Source organism: Ambystoma mexicanum, chromosome 7q, assembly GCF_040938575.1.
Source record: "Ambystoma mexicanum isolate Mex_15411 chromosome 7q, UKY_AmexF1_1, whole genome shotgun sequence".
NCBI classification, from domain to species: Eukaryota; Metazoa; Chordata; class Amphibia; order Caudata; family Ambystomatidae; genus Ambystoma; species Ambystoma mexicanum.
In genome coordinates, this window is record NC_090941.1 from 880,954,848 (window position 1) to 880,974,152 (window position 19,305).

Here is a 19,305-nt window from a genome sequence, read left to right on the forward strand (position 1 = left end):
AAGGTTGTACCTCGAAGGGTTCAGACCTCATCGGGGTTTCAAACCGGGCCTTCTTACTCGGGGGGATAGGATCAGTAGAGCGTGAGGGTGTGGCCCCTTGTGGATCATACGAGAGGAAATGTTCAGGATTTTTATCATAAAAATCAGCCAACGAAGACATTCTTGACATGACCCTATCTATGTCTTCACTGGACCATTTTTTGGAACTGGGAATGACTCTCTCAGCAAGTCTATGGGATTTATCCTGAGTAGCTTTGTTGGTTGTGGACCTATCAGCAGACCTGGACTTGTCTGTCTGTCTGTGGGTTGGAGTGTCTCACAGGTGTGGAAGAATGTACAGGTAGTTTCTTCTGCTGTTTTCCCCCCCTCCCCGTGCGTAGAAAAATGTTTTCCCTGTCCCTTAGTGGCTCCGGAGTTCTTCGACGCCTGGCGTCGAGGATCGGGAGAGGTGTCCCTGTCCTTCGAGCATGGGGCCTCGCTGATCTTAATTGCGGGCTCCGCCTCCTGGAGCGCGGCCTGGGGTGGAAGTCGTCTTCGTCTTCCGACGATCGACCTTCTGTTAGCCTAGGGAGCAAGGCACTCTTGGCAAGAGTGGATGATTGCCTGGCGTCATGCGGCGATCTTGATCGAGAGCGCCCAGAGGACACCGAATCGGACCGTTCTGTCTGTGCCTCTTTCCGAGAACTCGACGTCGTTGAGTCTCGGTTGGACTTAGGGTGTTTAGTGTGTGTAGTATGTGAAGCGCTTGCGTCGCCGGGGGTCTTCCCCATAGCCGCCCTGCCGGACGACCTTCCGAGGTCGGGGACATGCGCTCGGCTGTCTTTCGACGCCGTAATGCCCTCGCCGTCCGAAAGTACGGCGTCGCTGCCATCGCTGAAGGCGCCCTCCGCTGCCATGGCCGCCTGCCTGGCGTGGTGGGCCCAACCATTCGTCGAACGGTCCTTAAGTGTCTTAGGTTTAAACCTACTACACGCTCTGCAGTTCGCTTCGGGGTGGTCCCTCGGCAAGCAGAGATTGCACGTGGCGTGCCTGTCGACCCAAGGGTATTTGCGGTTGCACTTGGGGCAGAATTGAAAAGGGGTACCCTCCATACGCACCTTGAGGCAGCGGGCTGTTAAGTGTAGGAAATATATAAGGTGTACCTATATACCAAGAGTGTAGAGTATGTACCACCCCCCACTCTCCCTACTTGCAGGGCCGAGGCCAGCGGCCTTCCAGGCCCGGGCCGAGGCCAGCGGCCTTCCGAGGCCCAAATCCATCGTGCAGCAGCCGACGGTCGATTTCTTCTCCAGCCGGCATCGAGTGTCGAAGTTCGACGTTGGGGTGGGGAAGGATGTCAATAGATTATTATTTTATAATTTTAGTAAAAGTATGGCTAAGGCCAGGGGACTCCGCAAGATGCTTCAGACCAGTATGGCGGAAAAAAACAATCTGATGATCCTAGACGCGTGAGGGATCTTGGGTACAGTGGACGTCACACTAGGGATAGTATTACTGGCACGCCCTGTGTCGACGCCCATTTTCGAGTTTCGAAAAACAAACTGTAATACTCCGCAGCTTCCACTAGATGTCGGCCTATGCACAGCATGTGATCTAAGCAGATTCCACAAGCCTCAGAAATATATATATGGGGATAATGACTTGAGAATAATTAAATAAAGGTGACCAGGGCGGACACGTGAGAAGTGAGAGGATTCGCCTTATTCCTGCGCTTTAAATATAGCGGCCAGAAGAAACGTGTACCCACATAATGGGGAACAAATAGACTACCACAAGGTTTAAAGACGTTGTGAAAGGGGTTCGTTTACACTCCATGAAGGGGTAATGATTAGAGGCAGAGATATCTGTGTCCAGCTGGTGTCCGTCTAGTCTGTAAAGTGTCCGTCTTACATGTTTTGTTGTGACGTCATATGTAAAAATAAAATGTGTTGAGAACTCATTAAAAATGTTTTGCGCGATTCGTTAGCTGAGACAGAATCGAACATGAATTGATGTTTTTTGAGCAAATTGGTAATATAAAATTTTAGTGGAAAATTTGGATTGGAGCTTGCAGTGTTTGGTGCTCGCTCATATTGTCACAAGGTATTTAAACCACACGAAAGCATTGACAAGTGCTATATAAGAGGAAAGGGAACAGATTTAAACATGGAAGACATAACTCCATTAGCACACTTATGCAAGCAATTGCCAAAACACACACCCAAGAAGTATAGCACCGAGTGGGTTAAAGGTACTGCCCACAAGATGTTAATGCCATGGCCACAAAATGGGTCTTTATTTAAAGCGGTCTTACAACATATGACGACATATTTGCACGCCAGATACACAGGCATGAAGCTAGAAAAAAGCCTTCCGAGCCGCCAACAGATTGGATACTTAATGTATGCACTGAGGGGGATGAGACGCCTACCGCGCCACCTGCCCTGCCCAAAACGACAATTGAAGGAAGCAAGGACGAGGGATTATACGCGTAGAGGGAACTCAATGCAGCCACGGGGTACAGCAACCCCGCATATGAGTCACCTGCACATAGTAGTGACGAAAATCAAGGGAAGGATAAGGACAAGAAGGACAAGAATCTTACCTCCGAAGTCCCAAGGGACAAGGGGAGGGGTGATGACAAAAGGAAGGATCAGACACAGACAAGTGCATCTCTCGACAAGGATAGAGAAGGGAAGAAATGGAAAGGGAGCGAAGACAGAACTGATGAGATAGCATTTGTAAAAGACGAATGGATGGGTGGACAAATCTTATTGAAACTCGATGGGAAAGGCAGTGATGACGTGACACCAAAAGAGAGGTTAGATGAGACACAGAGAAAGTAGAAAGACGAACGGATGAGAAGGAAAGATAGACTGAGGCGCAAACAGCTATATCGCGAGGAGCAAGAAAAAAAGCTTGATCGCAACCCAAGAGCAGCCTATGATCAAGACAGACAGAAACAGCAAAGGTTAGAAGAAGAGCAAAGGGTACGTGAAAAAAGGATAAAACGAAGAGATGAGGAAATACAAAGGGCAGATGAACGTAGAAATGAAAAGAGAAAGGAAGAGGATAGGGTCAGAGAAGACGCGAGGAAGCGCAAAGAATTTGATGACGATATCGAACGTAAGTGAAGACAGAGAGCACATGATCTCGAATATTTGGAGAGGGAAGTTAAAAAACCCGATCCAGTTGTAGACTGGGAAGACATTGAAGAATTCTTTCCTGTGTACGATTCAGTACCAGGCGCGTCTAGGGCAAATATTGAAGACGACTTCGACACCAGAAGCATCAGGGAAACGATCAATAAAATATATGATGAACCGTGGCTAGAACAAATAACCCAAGTAGAGGGGGAGGACGAGCGCTTGGAAAGCACTCCGTTGTATGACACTGAGGATGTCACCCGAAGTAGTGGGAATAGGGAACTGTCCCTGGATAGATTAGAAATCAGTAGAAGCAATGAAGACACAAGAAGTTGCATGAATTGGGGTCAAACAATGTCCCACTCCGAAAGGGAGGAGTACGAGGAAAGCGAGGAAGGGAGACGGAGCGAAAGATGACTCCCAAGGGAAAAAGGGATACGATGGTCAGACACTAGCGAGTCCCCACCGAGGGCATCAGAGGCAGCCACACAGTCTGACTGACATGAAGGAGTACCTCATGGTCAGAGGGGGGTGTCTTCACCGCCCTATGTAGACAGACTAAGGACCTTGCCAGGTAGACAGCGATGCAGGAATATTACCACTGCAATAGACAGGAGAACTATGAGAGAAGAGAAAGAGGGCTGCGCATTCCAATTTCCGCTACTAGAGAAGGGGGAGTAAGACCACAATATATTCCATGGCCACACATGGATCGAGAAAACTTGAAAAACAAGCTTCAAATGCGGACATCGGGAGCCGGAAAATTGATACGAGTTAGAAAAAATGACAGGAGGAAACACGCTAGCTATAGGGGACATCAAAGGTCTCCTGATCGCCATACTTGGTGAGAGAGCAGACGATGTGTGGACACAGGCAGGGTACCCCGGCGTAACCACAATTAACACCACGCATGACGGAGCAGCAGTATGAAAAGCGCCACGAGTACTTTACCCAGATACTTCCGATATGGGAGCTATAATGACTTGAAAAATGAAGGATTCTGAAGATCCGTTAATTTATATGCAGAATTTCCAAGAAGCGAAAGGCAAGAATCTTGGATGAAGTCAATACCTGTATTTTACCATATATTTTGCCAAGGGTTGCCAGAACCGGTGCAGAAACAACTCAAGAAATTGGTAGGAGTTGAGGCTAAACCTTGGGCTGAAATACAGTTGACTATTGCACATTATTGTAGACTGTTGCAAGAAAAGAATCACTAAAAAGAAGCAACTCAAAAGGGTGAGGAAGTGAGCAAAAGAAATAATCAAAGTATGCTCTTGAAGGAGCCATGCTAACTAGCGCAGCTGAACAAAGCATGCAGCAGATGGCTAGTCCACAACAGAATAATCAGGATAACGTAGGGTTTTACCCACAGGGAAGAGGATTTAGCAGAAGAGGATTTAGGGGAAGAGGATGGCAGAGCAATCAAGGAGATTTCCAAAATAATCAAGGGGCCTTTCAAAATATGCAAAATGGAAACCCGGATATGTCAAATGGGCAAATGATCCGACCACCGCCAGTATGTTGGCTGTGTGGAATGACAGGGCATTTGGCACACACATGCAGAAGTCAAGGCATGATGCAGAACGGCCAAGGAATGGGAGCAGGCACGGCGAATCCACCTTCAATTTTACAACAGGGCGTTGCACAGAATCACACGGTGCAACAAGCACCAGGAGCGCAACAAGGAGTGCAACCTCAGAGCATGGGCATTTCCACAAAGACAAACCCAACAGGCACCGTTGCAAGTGTCACACACTATGAGCACAGGGCAGACCCAGAACCCTGGAAGGGGAAGTAACAATGGGAATGGGGAAAATCCACAAGTGCACAGTGGGCCAAACTTATATATGAACTAGGACAGCTCACTGGGAACCCTGATGTGCTCTATCCTATCAGTGACACCAGACCCTCATAGGGAACCTAGGGTGGATGTCGGTATAGGTGGTAAAGAATATTCCTTCCTAATGGACACGGTTGCAACACGCTCGTGTATAGGTGAAGGCAAGTTTTCCTTGTCCGGCGAGGCCATAGAAGTTAAACATGACAATTTCTTTCACGGAGGGGCATAGTATTCTCCACTCCAGGAATGCACTATTCAAATGCATGCGAAATGATTAGAGCATACTCAGGACACATAGCCATGAGCGCCATACCATTGGAGCCTGAAATTTTCGCATATGGTATGCGTGTGCTTATGACGGGATTGCCAGGCCTTGCAGACATAATCATGAGAACCCCTGATGAGTTTTTATTCAGACCAAGATTACCTATGCATGAGGAGGAGGGACAAGTATTTCCCTTAATGGTACACGCAACTGCAGTGTGAGGGAAAGTGGTCTTGGTTGATGGTTACGATGATGAAGGCAGACAATGGTGCGCGATTATCGCCATCAAAGAAGGATATCGAGTGACTGATGTCACTGATGATGATCAAGAAATCAAAGGTTGAGGGGTCTTGGAGGCTAATTCAAGATCTTAGACAGATCCGAGTTCCCTTTAGTCCCGAACCCGGCTACAATATTATGTAATATACCCATCGAGGCAAAATATTTCACAGTGATTGACTTGAAAAATGCCTTTTTCTCAATTCTGTTGCACCATGACTCACAAGATATGACGTCATTCAAGTTCAGACAAATGCATCTGAAAAGCACGAGGCTACCACAGGGATACTGTGAGTCTCCGTCTATTTTTAACAGAGTCCTGCAGATGGATTTAAGCAACATTGCATTAGAAAGTATCGTCTTGCAGTATGTGGATGACATCCTAATCTGCAGCACCACAGAAGAGCAATGCAGGCACAAGTCTTTTCAGCTACTGACTATACTGGCTGAGAAAGGTTATAAGGTTGACAAGGAAAAGTTACAATATTGTCAACAGGAAGTGCTGTACATAGGCCAGCTAATCTCACATGAAGGCAAGAAAGTGACCCCAGAAAGGGCTGAAGCCATATTGAACAAGGCTAAACCACACATGATAAAGCAAATTCTGAACTTTCTAGGCCTGTGCAACTATGTTAGGACATGGGTTTTCGATTACAGCTCTTATACTAAGCCTTTACTTCAGGCCCTAAAGAAGGACCAAGTGACAAAAGAAAAGATTGAATGGTCTGAGACAATGGAGAAAGGGTTTGCTGAACTCGAGAGAGATTTGTACAGCTTCAGTTCTCGGAATTCCCAATTATGCAGAGGAATTTTACCTGTTTTCAAACACAGATGGCAGTCTTATGATGGCAGTGCTCGCTCAAAAAACCTTGTGGGGTACAAGCCCCGAGCATATTACAGTGGGAATCTGGACCCAGTAATGAGAGGCCACTTCCCATGTGAACAAAGTTTAGCTGCCGCAGCGTTCGCCATGGAGAAGGCAACAACCATTGTAATGGGATGCTCCATGACGTATGTCGAGCACTCATTATTTGCCATTCTAGAGAAACCAAAGGGCACATTGAAATCTCAGAGAGCTTCTGCCTATGAAGTGATCATATCAAACCCATCGATTAAAATAGTCTGATGTAAGATAGTGAATCCAGCTATGTTTATAGCAGAGCCGGTCACTGAAGGAGAGCCGATACATGACTGCACGAATTATGAAGAATTCTATGATGAAATTCCAAGGGTAAAAGAAAATGCCTTGGCAGGAGGAGAGATCGTCTTTATTGACGGGTCTTTGAGAATCGAACAATGTGATGGGCAAAGATACACAGGCGGCGCTGTGATAAAGCACACACCGAATGGAGAGTTTCAAGTGCTTCTTAGTGCTCGAATACCATCTAATCATTCAGCACAGGCTGCAGAATTATTGGCTTTGATACTCGCCATTGAGAATCACGCAGACCAGGAAGTAACGGTGTATAGTGATTCCGCCTATGTAACGTCAACAGTGCATGCAGGCTTAGCACGCTGGAAAAGGAGGGGATACCTCCGAGCAGACGGAACCGTCAGTGCAGCACGCAGTCTTATTGGACAGGATGACTAAGGCACTACAGCTCCCAGTGGGCATAGCGGTCGTGAAATGCGCCAACCACATGAAAGGGACAGATTTTGGAAATCACGCAGCAGACACGGAAGCCAAGCGTATGGCATCCAAAAGTGAGAAGATTATGGAAGTGGAAGTGGCGTGCACCCATGAAAGAATGATGGTTACACGAACCACACATGAACCACGATTTTGGGCAAACGTAGCTAATGGAACTCCAAGGGAGGCGCCGCAGGACGAGAAAAACCTGTGGAAACGTCAAGGGTGTTCTTTAAACCCCTCTGACAGCTTGTGGCAACAAGACAGCACTTGTAAACCAGAAATGCCTGTAGCCCTATTAAAAATAGCACTGGAACAACTACATTACCCGGCACATTTGACAAAAGAGAATCTAGCAGCAACGCTTGCGGAAGGCTGGTTCATACCGAAGATAGCTGTGGTTCCATTGGCTGTTGCGGAGGAGGCGTTGGTGGTACAGGAGGAGGCAGGCTCTGAAGCACCAGCAGGACCTGAATCGGAGGATCGGAGGAGGGAACAGCAGTGGCACTGGAAGCACCAGAGAAACCAGATGAGGGTCCAGGAGGCACGACTTGTGGGATCACTTCAACAATCCCCTTGAGGAGCCCCATCATTTGCAGGCGGGCAGAGCGCTTGAGGACGTGCTCGAAGAAGCGGTCCTCGCAAGCCGCCGGATCGCGAGGGACCTGGCCCTCAGCAGCACTGGGCCTCCATTCTTGATTGAAGCATCTAGGCACCTGGGGCATGTAGCCATAAGGCAAAGAGGGGTAGATGTAAATCTGCTGAGGCCAACCACCTGTACCATAAAGTCTGCCAAAGCTACCTGAGGGAAGGGTACTGGGACCTTCTTGCATGGCCGACTACATGGGCAAAGGACAGGGGAGACCCGAATCGGAATCCAAGATGGCCACTGGTCTAGCAGGTTCAGCCGTGTGCTTGTCCGCCATCTTGGAGCCTTGCATCATGCCCTGGTGGGAGGGCACCAAGGCCCCATGTCATATACTGGCTCAGACATGGGAGGGCTCTGCTTGGCCCTCAAACCTGAATCAGAAGCCTCGACCTCAGAGATGGCTCTGGTAGGCTCTGAGCCCTCGGCCGGCTGGCCGGTAGTCAAATCACCCTGTACCACAATTTTGTAGGTGGCTCTGGTAGGCTGGGTGCTCTCAGCTACTTAGCTGGTAGTCGTGTTGGATCGTGCTACGGACTGACTCAAAGATAGACCACGACGATCCCTTGCCAACTGGGGCTGAAGAGTAAGAACTTCACCGCTCTTTTGTGGACTGCCTAGAAGAGCCCATGGGCTTCTCGGCTTGGGAGCCGGTAGCCTTAACGGCCTCAGTCTACCAGAACCAGAACCAGAATCTAAGGTACCCTTTCCCATGGATGCGCCTGGGAAGGAGTCTCCACCATGCTTAGGAGCCGTACTAAACAAAGAGCCTACCCTTGTCTTGACGTGGGGTCCTGGAGACAAACTCTTTAAGATGACCTGGAGGAGAAGCGTGGAAGATCTCCCTCCAGCGTGAAAGACTATTCTTCAAGGCCCGGTGACCGAGAGCGCTGCAAGCCGCACACGCTTCTGAGCGGTGGTCAGGCCTCAGGCACTCAAGACGGAGCGCATGGGCATTGGGGCCGGGTACGAGCAATCGCAGAATGCCACCTCGTGAAGCCTCCTGTAGCTGACATGCGCCGGGGGAGGCACCGAAGGAAGTGAAGAAGATTCCTAAAGCAAAGAACTGCGAGTGCGCTGCAGTTAAATGCCTCCATGCCTAGCTGCCAGGTCCGACATGTCCATGTGTAAAAAGGGACTGGGGTGAGTGGCCGGAAGGCGGTGCCTCAGGGGGTGTTTCCACACCAAGGGCTGAGCCCCAGTGAGCTGTACTAAATTTAAAGGGGAAGCTCAATGTTTTGCTGCCAAAAGTTACCGTACCGTCCCCCATGTTGGGGGTCACCCACTAGGATGGAGGAAAGGGATGCATCTGTAGGGCTAGGCACAGTAATGAACATGTGTGCAGTTTCCACAAAGAAGCCAATATACGTATGTTTGCAGTTAAAATAATGCCCCGGTAAATACAATTAATGTAGACACATCCCTACCCACACCTACATACATACTCCAAAATGAGACACCACAAGCACCCAGAAACAAATGCACAAAGGATCCTCATCTGAAACCATTAGGCATTCTCCAAAGGGATCCCCTGCTGCCAGTCGGTTCTACCAGTCATCACTGGCGGTATTAACACCCTCCTCACCACAATACCACAGTCTAGCCAATTTCTGTTTAGTGGGCACCGGCCATGCACCTCCACAGTGCCTGGGCCATGGTGCATGGTTCGTTTGACTGCCATGACTGTCATGCTACTACAAATGCATAGATACAGTACAGTGGTGCTTGCTACCAATACAGCATTCAAACAGTATGGCCAGTCTACCGTGCCGACCACCACACCAGTGTCCAAAAGCATACTGCCCTAGAGCGGACAGTGAGACACAAGTACTCCTTTCTGCCTGGGGCACTCCAACCAGATTGGGAGAACTTGGCGGACAACCTTGACTGGAAACTGGGCTCAGAAACAAGCATTGAATACTCCGGCTCAGGAAACCAGAAATGACAAAATTCCTTCATGGAATGGTGTTCTGGGCTGAATGATGTCATTCCTACATCCATAATAATGAGCTAGGCTGGCTTATAAATGTGTGAATGGGTGTTTGTGTGCAAGCTTACTTTGCTAATTCTCCCCTCTGTGTGACGGGAGATTGAAATGGAAGGCCAACAAAATAAGAGAACAATTCCTGATTGGTTGCATTAGGACCTGTAAAAGGCAAAAACCATATTCAATGCAACCCAGGTAAGGCAACAGCATGTGCGTCACAAACTCTCCACTTCCAATCCTCACACAAACACCCAGTCTGTGTCATGCTCCCATGCACCTCAAACCCACACACCAGCACCCACACTCCATCCCTAAAATACACATGCAAACTCATTCTTAACTGTTCTTACTTTGAAGAACACAGCAGAGACTGCCTACCTCATCACCACTCATGACGTATATACAATCCATCACAGAGACGTAGTTTACCCCCACCTCCAAACACATCCTGGATGTCCTCATGATCACAGGCTAGCACCTGCAATGTACGGTCTAGAAAGATAGAAAGAGGACTCATTGGGGGAGGGAGGGAGTTGAACATTTGTGTACTTTGTGTCTAGGGCGGGGTGCATATGTTTTGGCTTACGAAAGACCCCTTGTAGGAGCCATAGTTCTTGCCAACAGGGGTATTGCAAGGGTTTGAGGATCTGGCAAGGCTCCCTCTTTGGCACAGTTGACAGACTACGGATAGGAAGCTCTTCCGGCAAACACAATGTGTAGGGTAAGTGGATGCTCTGTTGGGAGATTAATTAATGTGGTATCAATCGAAGTAAGGGGAGGGGATGGCCAGCGAGAAGGATGGAGGTGGGGTGTCATAGCCCTGGTGTTAGGGGGTCCTGTTCACAATTTTTCCAGGCGATGCGTGGGGGAGTTTGCGGAAGGGGTGAGTTGGGTAATGGGCTCTGCTGACGTTTCATTTCTGATATCATTTGTCCATCTCAATAAATAATTTTTAAAAATAATTTGACTAAAAGGAGGCATTTATTTTTAATACATGAAAATTACAGATTTAAATAGGCAGGGATGTTCCAATTCCATTTTTTTCTATAAAAATAAAGCTTTGTCCTGAACCCTCATTAACTTATCAACCCACAGAAAATGTGCGCTCAAATCAAATGTACATATGGTGGCATGGGTGTTTTCACAAAAGTAAACATCCAAGTTCAATGCAACATTGACAATTGAATTTCCCAATGTATTGATCATTGATCGTTGTAGCAACCATTGATATCCGGATGTCATTGAGAATGACAAATATGTAGTATTTCTTTACATTTTAAATTGGTTTTATTTTTATTTTTTTATAAATAGGCCTTATGTGCAGATCTGTGCATTTCTTGTCCCCAATACTGTTAAGCAGACATGTCCCAGAGTCATACAAAACTTAGTTCAATAGAAATTGTGCATGCCTGTTTTGAGTTGGAGAAAAGTTCCCCATAACTACATGTCACCCAATGAAATCATCCTACAGTGGCCTGCAGGAAATATAGGATCTTTGGAAATGCTATAATCTTAAATAAAACAACCATGCCCAAGGGAAGTTTCACGTACCTCTTAACATCTAGGAGAAACCAAGCCAAGACGAGATCCTAATTCAGCCTGAATGAGCTGAAGAGAACTACAAGCCACAAAGAAACCAGTCACATTCTTCATCAGTCAGCACAAAACTGCACAGATTTCTCCCAACTCACTTTTCGATCACTATGCTCGCTGAACCCGCTAAACATTTCAATTGCCCTTGGTATTGAAACTTCAGGATACTCGGGTAAAGGAGGGCATTGTTGGCAAATAAGATTCTATCTTTGTGGTCATTGGGTCATCGGAAGTCCAACAGGGACCAGCCACTCCTCACTCACTCAGCTTGCTGATCTATTATGAGTGTGAAGAGAAAGGGAGACCTGGTAGCCCCGCCGGGTCCCCTTTCCAGCACAATAATTTCGATAACCTATCTTCACCCTTACAGTTGGGGATTCATAAAGCAATCTCACCCAGCTCATGAACCTCAGCCCAAACCCCATTTCTCCAAGCAGCTCCCAGAGGTAAGCCCCATCTATCATGTCAAAAGACCTATTAGAGTCAAGTGTCAGAATCACCTTTGAGACAGAGACTCTGCCATTGCTACTGCCCCCAAAAATCTCTGTAAATTGAGGCGTGTAAACCTTCCTGGCATAAAAAACATTCTGATCCAGATGCATCAGATGAGGGACAACCACCAATAATACAATGGCTAGAATTGTGGGTAGAATCTTGACCTTGCTGTTTAATTGGGAGATCGGTCAATATGACGACTCACATTGGTCTTTCTCCTTTTTTGTGAATGACGTACCCTTTTGCTCCGGTCATGGGGTAATGTCTCTCTTACTCCGCATTTATTGAACATGTTGATTTCTCACTTCATCACCCAGCAGCTTCCAAGTTCAACCGGGAGACCCTTTTGGCCTCATCTCTTGCCCGATTGTAGCTGTTGCATAATACGCTCCACCTCTGCTTGAGTTATATCCACTTCCAAAGTTTCTCACTGAGGCTCAGCCAAATACCTCATCAGCAGTTTGCTCATTAAAGGCATTTAATTTGGGGGTCATTCCTTCTGCAGCTACTAAAGTATAATTTATTATAGAAAGCTGACATCTCCGCCACCTCCCTTATCAAAAGCCCCCCATTATCCTTGACTGCTGCTGCCCATCTATCCCCTTGCTCCTGCTTTGCCAGCAACAGAAGTGATTTACCATTCTTATCCATGTGCTTGTATACCTTGCCAACCAAGACAGATATTTAGAATTCTCTAGTGCCAAAGTTCTCACCCGGTCATGGGTCCTCATCAGTTCCCAAGATGTCTGATCTTACATTTGTCAAGCATTTTGCTTCTAGTTCAGCCGCTTGGGCTTTCTGCCTGGATAGCGACCCCTTCAGACCTTGCCAATTCCTTTAATTTCGGACCTTAGGGCTCCCTTTGCCTTGCTGCCCATTCCTATCCTGTTCTCTATCCAGTACATCATTGAAATCACCAACATTACATCTTATCTGGATTCAATGATTAGGTCTCTTATTTCCGCTAACAGTTCTTCCTTAACTGGAGAGTTAGTATATATATTCACTAGCCTAATGAGGTCTTAACCAACTCTGTCTGAAATGTAGATATATATCTCCCCATGGGGATTTATTTTATCATAATGTCCACTCCACTGAAACCGGCATGGAATATCCCGGGTGTATATATTTTTACCCACAAATTGGCAATTCAAACCCCACAGGGGTGGTTTTTGTAGCATTACCACCTCCAAGCCATATTGACTCAAAAACTGTCATCATTAATGTTCCACGACAAACATAATTTCTGCCTAGGCCATCTATTCCTTGTTGACATTGCAGAGACCTGATCAGTAAACTAAACTCAATCATTCCACATTCTCCTGTAACCCTGGTGTTTACACTCCCCTCCCTTCCCCATCCAACACCTCAAACCTTCACTACCCAACACAACTAACACCACCTCACACTTCCTAACAAAAGAATCATCTGTCACCTTCCCTACCAAGACCCTTTCCCTGGGGGAAGTCCCACACCTGTTAAGGGCATAAGGAATCTATCCCAAAGAGGATGTGATCACCTTCCTGATTGACATTTTACCCATCTTTGACATAAATGCCCCCATGAAGAGTGGGGGGAAAACTCCAGAGGAGCTCCTGAGCCGATGATGCCTAGGTAGAGGGGGCCAGCACCAATTGTTCAACACCAGATTGTGGAGCATTTCGGCACATGGATTGGTCGATCACTCACAGGTGACAGAACTGTGTTGTAGGATTACAGTCCTTCACATGGTCCCTGCCAGCTTCTCCTAGTACCGTCAGCCCTGAAGGCGCCATCGGCAGTGGGGCTGAAGCCACCAGGGCCTTGGCAAAAAGTCAACCATCTTCAGTCTCAGTGTCTGTCTCCTGTTCGTCTGGGGTGGAGGATTTGGTGGGAAACGATACTTGCAAAGCCGCTTCCATTGAGTCCCTGGATTGGGGACTGCTTTTATTTGAAGGGGAAGAAGAGTGGTGTAGAAAGGAGCAGCTCAGTGAATGGCACCTTTTGCGTTACTTCTCCTTACGGGCCATTGACTGATCTTGGGACCTCTTCTCTGTGCCCTGAGACCTTGAAAAAGATCTCTTATTGCCTTCTTCTTGGTGGGAAAAGGTAAAGAGTTATGCCTTCTGCTCCCAGAGAGCCGTTGGATGCATTGACTGATACGACCCGCAGTGCTGGGTGTTGTGCTTCTCCCCTAGACAGTATAAACAAATCCTTAGGGGGTTAGGGACCGCAATCCATGAAAGGCTTGAATGCTGATGCCTTCACAGGAGTAGTCATTTTGCAAAACTCTAAAGGCGCGGTGGTGGTTCAGAAGTGACCAGAATGTGTGCAATAAAAACTAAAGTCATGGGGTGCAGCACCTTCATATATACTGGCCCTGATGTGAAGTCTGGTTCGAGATGAAGAGAGGCATCCAGCAGATGTGGAGCCTCACTCCGCACCTTGATGGTGGAAAAGATTCCGAAGATCAGCAGCACTGGGGATAAAATATCATAGATGAGAACTATGGTGGGGGGAATCCATTTGAATTCTCAGATTGTACTCAAATCTCAACACTAACACTCCCTCTGTCCTCATTCTTCTTGGCCTCTCCTCTGCCTTTGACATGGTAAACCACAACATCCTGATTGCACATCTCCGTGACACCCTGGGAATTACAGGTCAGGCTCTGGCGTTGTTAACCACCTTCCTTTCTGACCTCCCATCCCAGGTGGAACTTGGGTCCTTTCTCTTTCCTATCACTCTTTCAACCTGTGGCGTTCCCCAAGGTATTAACCTGTCCCTCTGGTTCTTCAATGCCTACATGGCTGCCCTGGCATGTGTGATTGCCACATTCATCTCTAACTTCCATTGTTATGCGGATGACACACAACTCTTCTTCAGACTACCCTCAGCCACCTCCTCTACCTCACTTGTATCAGACTGTCTGTCCTCAATTCAGTCATGGTGTGCTGCAAACGACCTCTGCCTCAATGCCAGTAAGACTGAGATCGTTCGCATTGGGACTCCTGCTGCCGCTTTCCCACTCTCACTCTTGCTGGCCTCCATTGGCCCTGCGCCAGCACCAACCTGCGTGGCAAAAAAACCTTGGGGTCATCTTCGACTCCACTCTCTCCTTCTCCACTCACATCTTGGACATCTCTAAAAAGTCCAACTGCCAGCTGCACCTCCTCAGGGGTACTCTTCTTTTTCTCACCTTCCCCTGGCGGCTCACTGTCTTCAGAGCCCTGGTTCTCTCAAGGCTGGACTACTGCAACAGCCTCATTCTCAACCCTGCCTCTGCTCTGCACCGGTGTAACTCATCCAGAACAGAACCGTGACACTTATCCTTGGCCTCAAGCCCAAGGACTGCATCTCTCCAGCACTGAAACCCTCCACTGGCTCCCTGTGGCTGCAAGGATCAGGTTCAAGACCCTCTGCATTGTCCACAATGCTTTATGGGGCCTGGGACCTACCTATCTGCAATGATGCCATCCTAAATACTGTCCTTCCTGATCCCTCTGCTCATCTACCTCCAACCTTCTGTGAGTGAGCCGGTTCTCCAAGCAAGATTTGGAGGGAGATCTTTATCATCTGCAAGGGCCTCCCTCTGGAATATCCTGCCTGCCGCCCTCCACCTTGAGCTGGATCTCCTTAAGTTCTGGAAACTACTTAAGACATTCCTCTTCTCCTCTTCCTTCTCTCTCCCTCTACCCTGCTAACCTCTGCTCTATCCCTCGCTCATTCTTTTCCACACAGCCCACTGACTGGCTGCCTGGTGTACCTCAGTGTCTCACAGGTTCCTGGCACCCTTGCCAGTCCTCTCGCACTTTCCTCTGGGCCTTGCACTTGCCTCATTGTTACTGCACTTGGTCAATTGACCCATGAGAGTGGCATCCCTCAGCACGTACCCCAGCTCTGACTGACTGGGCTCAAGTGGTCCACCCCTGCACTTGTCCTGTCTCTCCTGCACCTGTCTGCGCACTTGCACGATCTGAATGTATCATGTCTTGAAGATAGTTTACCTGTTTTTTCCTTGTCTCCTCTTCTTGCATGGTTGCGCCTCAATGCACTTGAGAAAACTGCAGAACCGTCAGACCTATTTGCGGTTATCTACACTGTTAATTGTTTTTGTGCACTTATGCCATGCACTTACTCTACCTAGTGTAGACTTGTATCATTAAGAAATTCAAGGGCTCTGAATGACTGTTGGTTTTCCCCTTGTTCCCTCCATACTTGAGCGCTTTGAAACACGTGTTTTGCGAATAGGTGCTTTACAAATAAACAATACCATACCATACCATACCAAAGAGCAGGATACCAGACCCCCACTCTGTTTAGTGTGGTTCATATGTGGGGTGTCTCCAGTCATGAATGCCTTGCTAAAATACTGTGCAAGTAGTATTACGCTCATCATAGCCAACAGTATTTAGCATTATTTAGGGGACACAAGAGTTGAATCCTTTTGTTTTGCAACAATCCTTCTGTTCCCTCTGGCAGCTATTTAAGTACTCAGGGTGGAGAGCAGGGTTTAACCAATTCAGGGAAGAGGTGTTACAGGGAACCAGAAAGGTGACGTGGTTTGTGGTTTCTGCTATAGACAGGTTTGTTCTGCACATTTCCCGTCCTGTGCTCATGCACAACTGGCACCACCTGCTACAATTAAATAGAGAAATGTGCTTTCGTTTATGGTCTATTCATAATTTCAAAGTGATATTCATTAATTTATGTTTAGAATTATATCTGCTTAAATAATTTAAGCCAATTTTTCAATACAGCAGTTCTCTGCCATACAAGTAATTTAAGAGAATTGGCCACTCAGCAGTAATGATAATACAGAAACACAGAATCTCCATAGGACTTGTACAAACTTCCTGAATAAATTCCTTTGTCAGCTGTGATGAAGCTTTGTTCTCAACATTGTTTTTTGCGTTCTTATTGATCTTCAGGTGTTCCATCTTGGATGGCTACAAAGAAGCAAAATGCTAGCGCTACAAAAACAAAAGTCACTATAGGTTGTCAAGGTCTCCTTTTCGGCTGAATGAACTTTTTCCTGTGTACTGTGAGACAGGTACGGTATCAAGATAAGAGAGACCACAGAATTCAAGTTCAAAAGAGCCTACCCTGTCCTATAACTAAGATAGGGATTTCTCCTGCCTAAAGAAACCCAAAGAAAGTGTGTCTAAAAGTCCAAATGAAAGCTCTGTCTGTGTGCAAAACCTATACTTGCCCTCACATCTAGAAATAAGCAAAGTTTGGGATTCTTTTGTACGTACATAGTGTTCAAAAGTAAAGTCTCAGCTGTTCTCAGCTTAAGTTCTACTTGGGCCTTTGACTTCAGGCTTGATACAGTTCCAATAGTTGTGTGTTTCACCAAAGTCCAACCAGGCCTGGCGGTTCCCTTCCCCAAGCTCAATATGGTATAGTTCACACAAAAAGAAGATCTTGCGGTTTCCCTTCCCTGAGATAAACCTTCTCAGTTCCTCCAAGTCCCAGGGTCCCCTTCCCCAAGACTTCAATGTATTATCTATTCTAAAGTTATTTGTTCAAAGTAGGAAAACAACAGGTTCACTTGATCTGTCTTCTGGTTTGCCTTATCAAGTAGTTCACAGTTTTCAGTGGCTTACTTACAATGTTCTTTGTTGGTCATCATAATGGATTCCCCTGATCTAAGAGCATCAGACCATGGGACCATGTGGCATTATCAGACGACATGGTCCACCAATTACAGTTCATACAGCCATAAGTCTCTCCTTGGATTTGTTTAGCCCCTCATAGGCTTTTATGTCTTGGGCTTTTGGGGTTTTCCACTCTTGCCTTTCCTTTTGTAGAATGCACCAGTCTTTACTTTGCCACAAGATCACAAATCTTCCTCACATTTGTAATTCGTATATTTAAGTATTTGTACAATGTGACACTTGCTGTAACTCTGTTCAAAGATCTATTGCATCACCTTTGTAGTTCGAATGCTAAAGTATTTGTTCACTTGTTGATAAATAATTTGACATTCACCATTTGTCAATTTAACTTCTAAGTGTTCGTTTGATACTTAATATAATTTGTTCTTAATCAAATAGTTCTCCTTTAGTTTGGTATTCAATATGATGGGCTTTCTTTCAAAAAGCCATTTTCATTTAGTTCAGCATTTAATAGCATTTGCACCCACTTGTGCCTATGGACCTTTGCTTGCCTGCGGTCCCACGGGAGCACCCCGGTCTTCTGTGTCTTCTGATACTCACCGGCTATTCAAATACCTCATGCGGCAGTCCCAGCTGCTCCTGCACACCTCTGCTTTCCTGTCTGACACATCCTCGCATATGCTAGCTTATTGATTCTTCACAATGAACGAAGACCGTGTTCATTCTGCTTCCCGCTCCTTTCTGCAGTCGGTTATTTATTTGATAGCTCTGCCTGCCCACCTTCGCTTCTCAAGGCTCCCAGTCCTGCAAACTCCAAGCAACCTGTCCGCCTCGGGTCCTGCAGGTCTTCCGGAATCATGGCCAGTCTTCAGGCTGTCTGGTCACGTGGCAACTCAGCGGTTCTCCCTCTCGTCTCACATACCTGCCTCGCCTTCCTTTAAACACCTGAGCCCTATTAAGAGGTCTGAGGGTGTGTGTTGTTAACTGGAATTGCCTGGCTATAATGAGCCCAATTAATGTGACATGCCTGACCATCAGTACTGCCTATACTTGCACCTCTCCTCTGCGTCTCAGTACTAGAGTGGTGTTGGTCATATGAAGTGTGCATTGTTCCTAGACCCCTCTTCCTCTTCTCAGTACTTGTAGGTATTTGTAAAGAGAGATAGGGCATGAGTCAATATAGCCCATGAAGGCTGAGAGAAGGGAGGGTGATTCTGTATTAGGAAAGGGGGGACACCATGTCTCGCCATCTGGCACTCTCCCCCCAATTCCCAAGGAACCTCTACCCAGGTGATCCTCTCTCGCTTGTCCACCCCCAGGGTCGGAATCCAAGAGCAATGGCCTTTCCATGTCCAACTGTATAGAGGATCCATGGGGAATAGGAGGTTGAATACCGTCAGTTTTCTCACAGTATCCATATTAATTTAAAAAGTACCACAAGTGGTAAACACACAGGTTTGCCAAAAAGGTTGCATTTATTTTTATTGTTTAAAGTTCAGACTTAGCTCGAGAGCAGCATAGCGCTGTACAGCGTGTGGGCAGCCAGCATTTGAGATGGCATCTTTTAGCACAGTACTGCGAGTTAAGGTCTGTGCGTCGGTATGTGTGTGAATTGGAATTCATCCTTGTCCATGTGTTGTTGAAAAAAAACATGTTTTAAGAGATTTGTGAAATTGGATAATTGTGGGGGCATTCCGAGCCGATGCCGGGATCGAGTTCCAGAGGGTGGGTGCATGACAAGAGAATGATTGTTTGAGGGTTCTCAATTTGTAGACTACTTGCGTTTCAACCCGCTTAACCCGCTTGGTCGATTTGCTTCGCGAGGAGCAAGTGCCACCAGAT

The 19,305-nt window shown here is 46.9% G+C and overlaps 1 protein-coding gene across 1 annotated transcript in view; it reads right to left on the bottom strand.

Annotated features, from left to right (window-relative positions):
• The window catches only part of NAALAD2 (N-acetylated alpha-linked acidic dipeptidase 2), a 1,042,620-nt gene that overhangs the window by 287,565 nt on the left and 735,750 nt on the right, over positions 1 to 19,305 (bottom strand). The window lies entirely within an intron of this gene.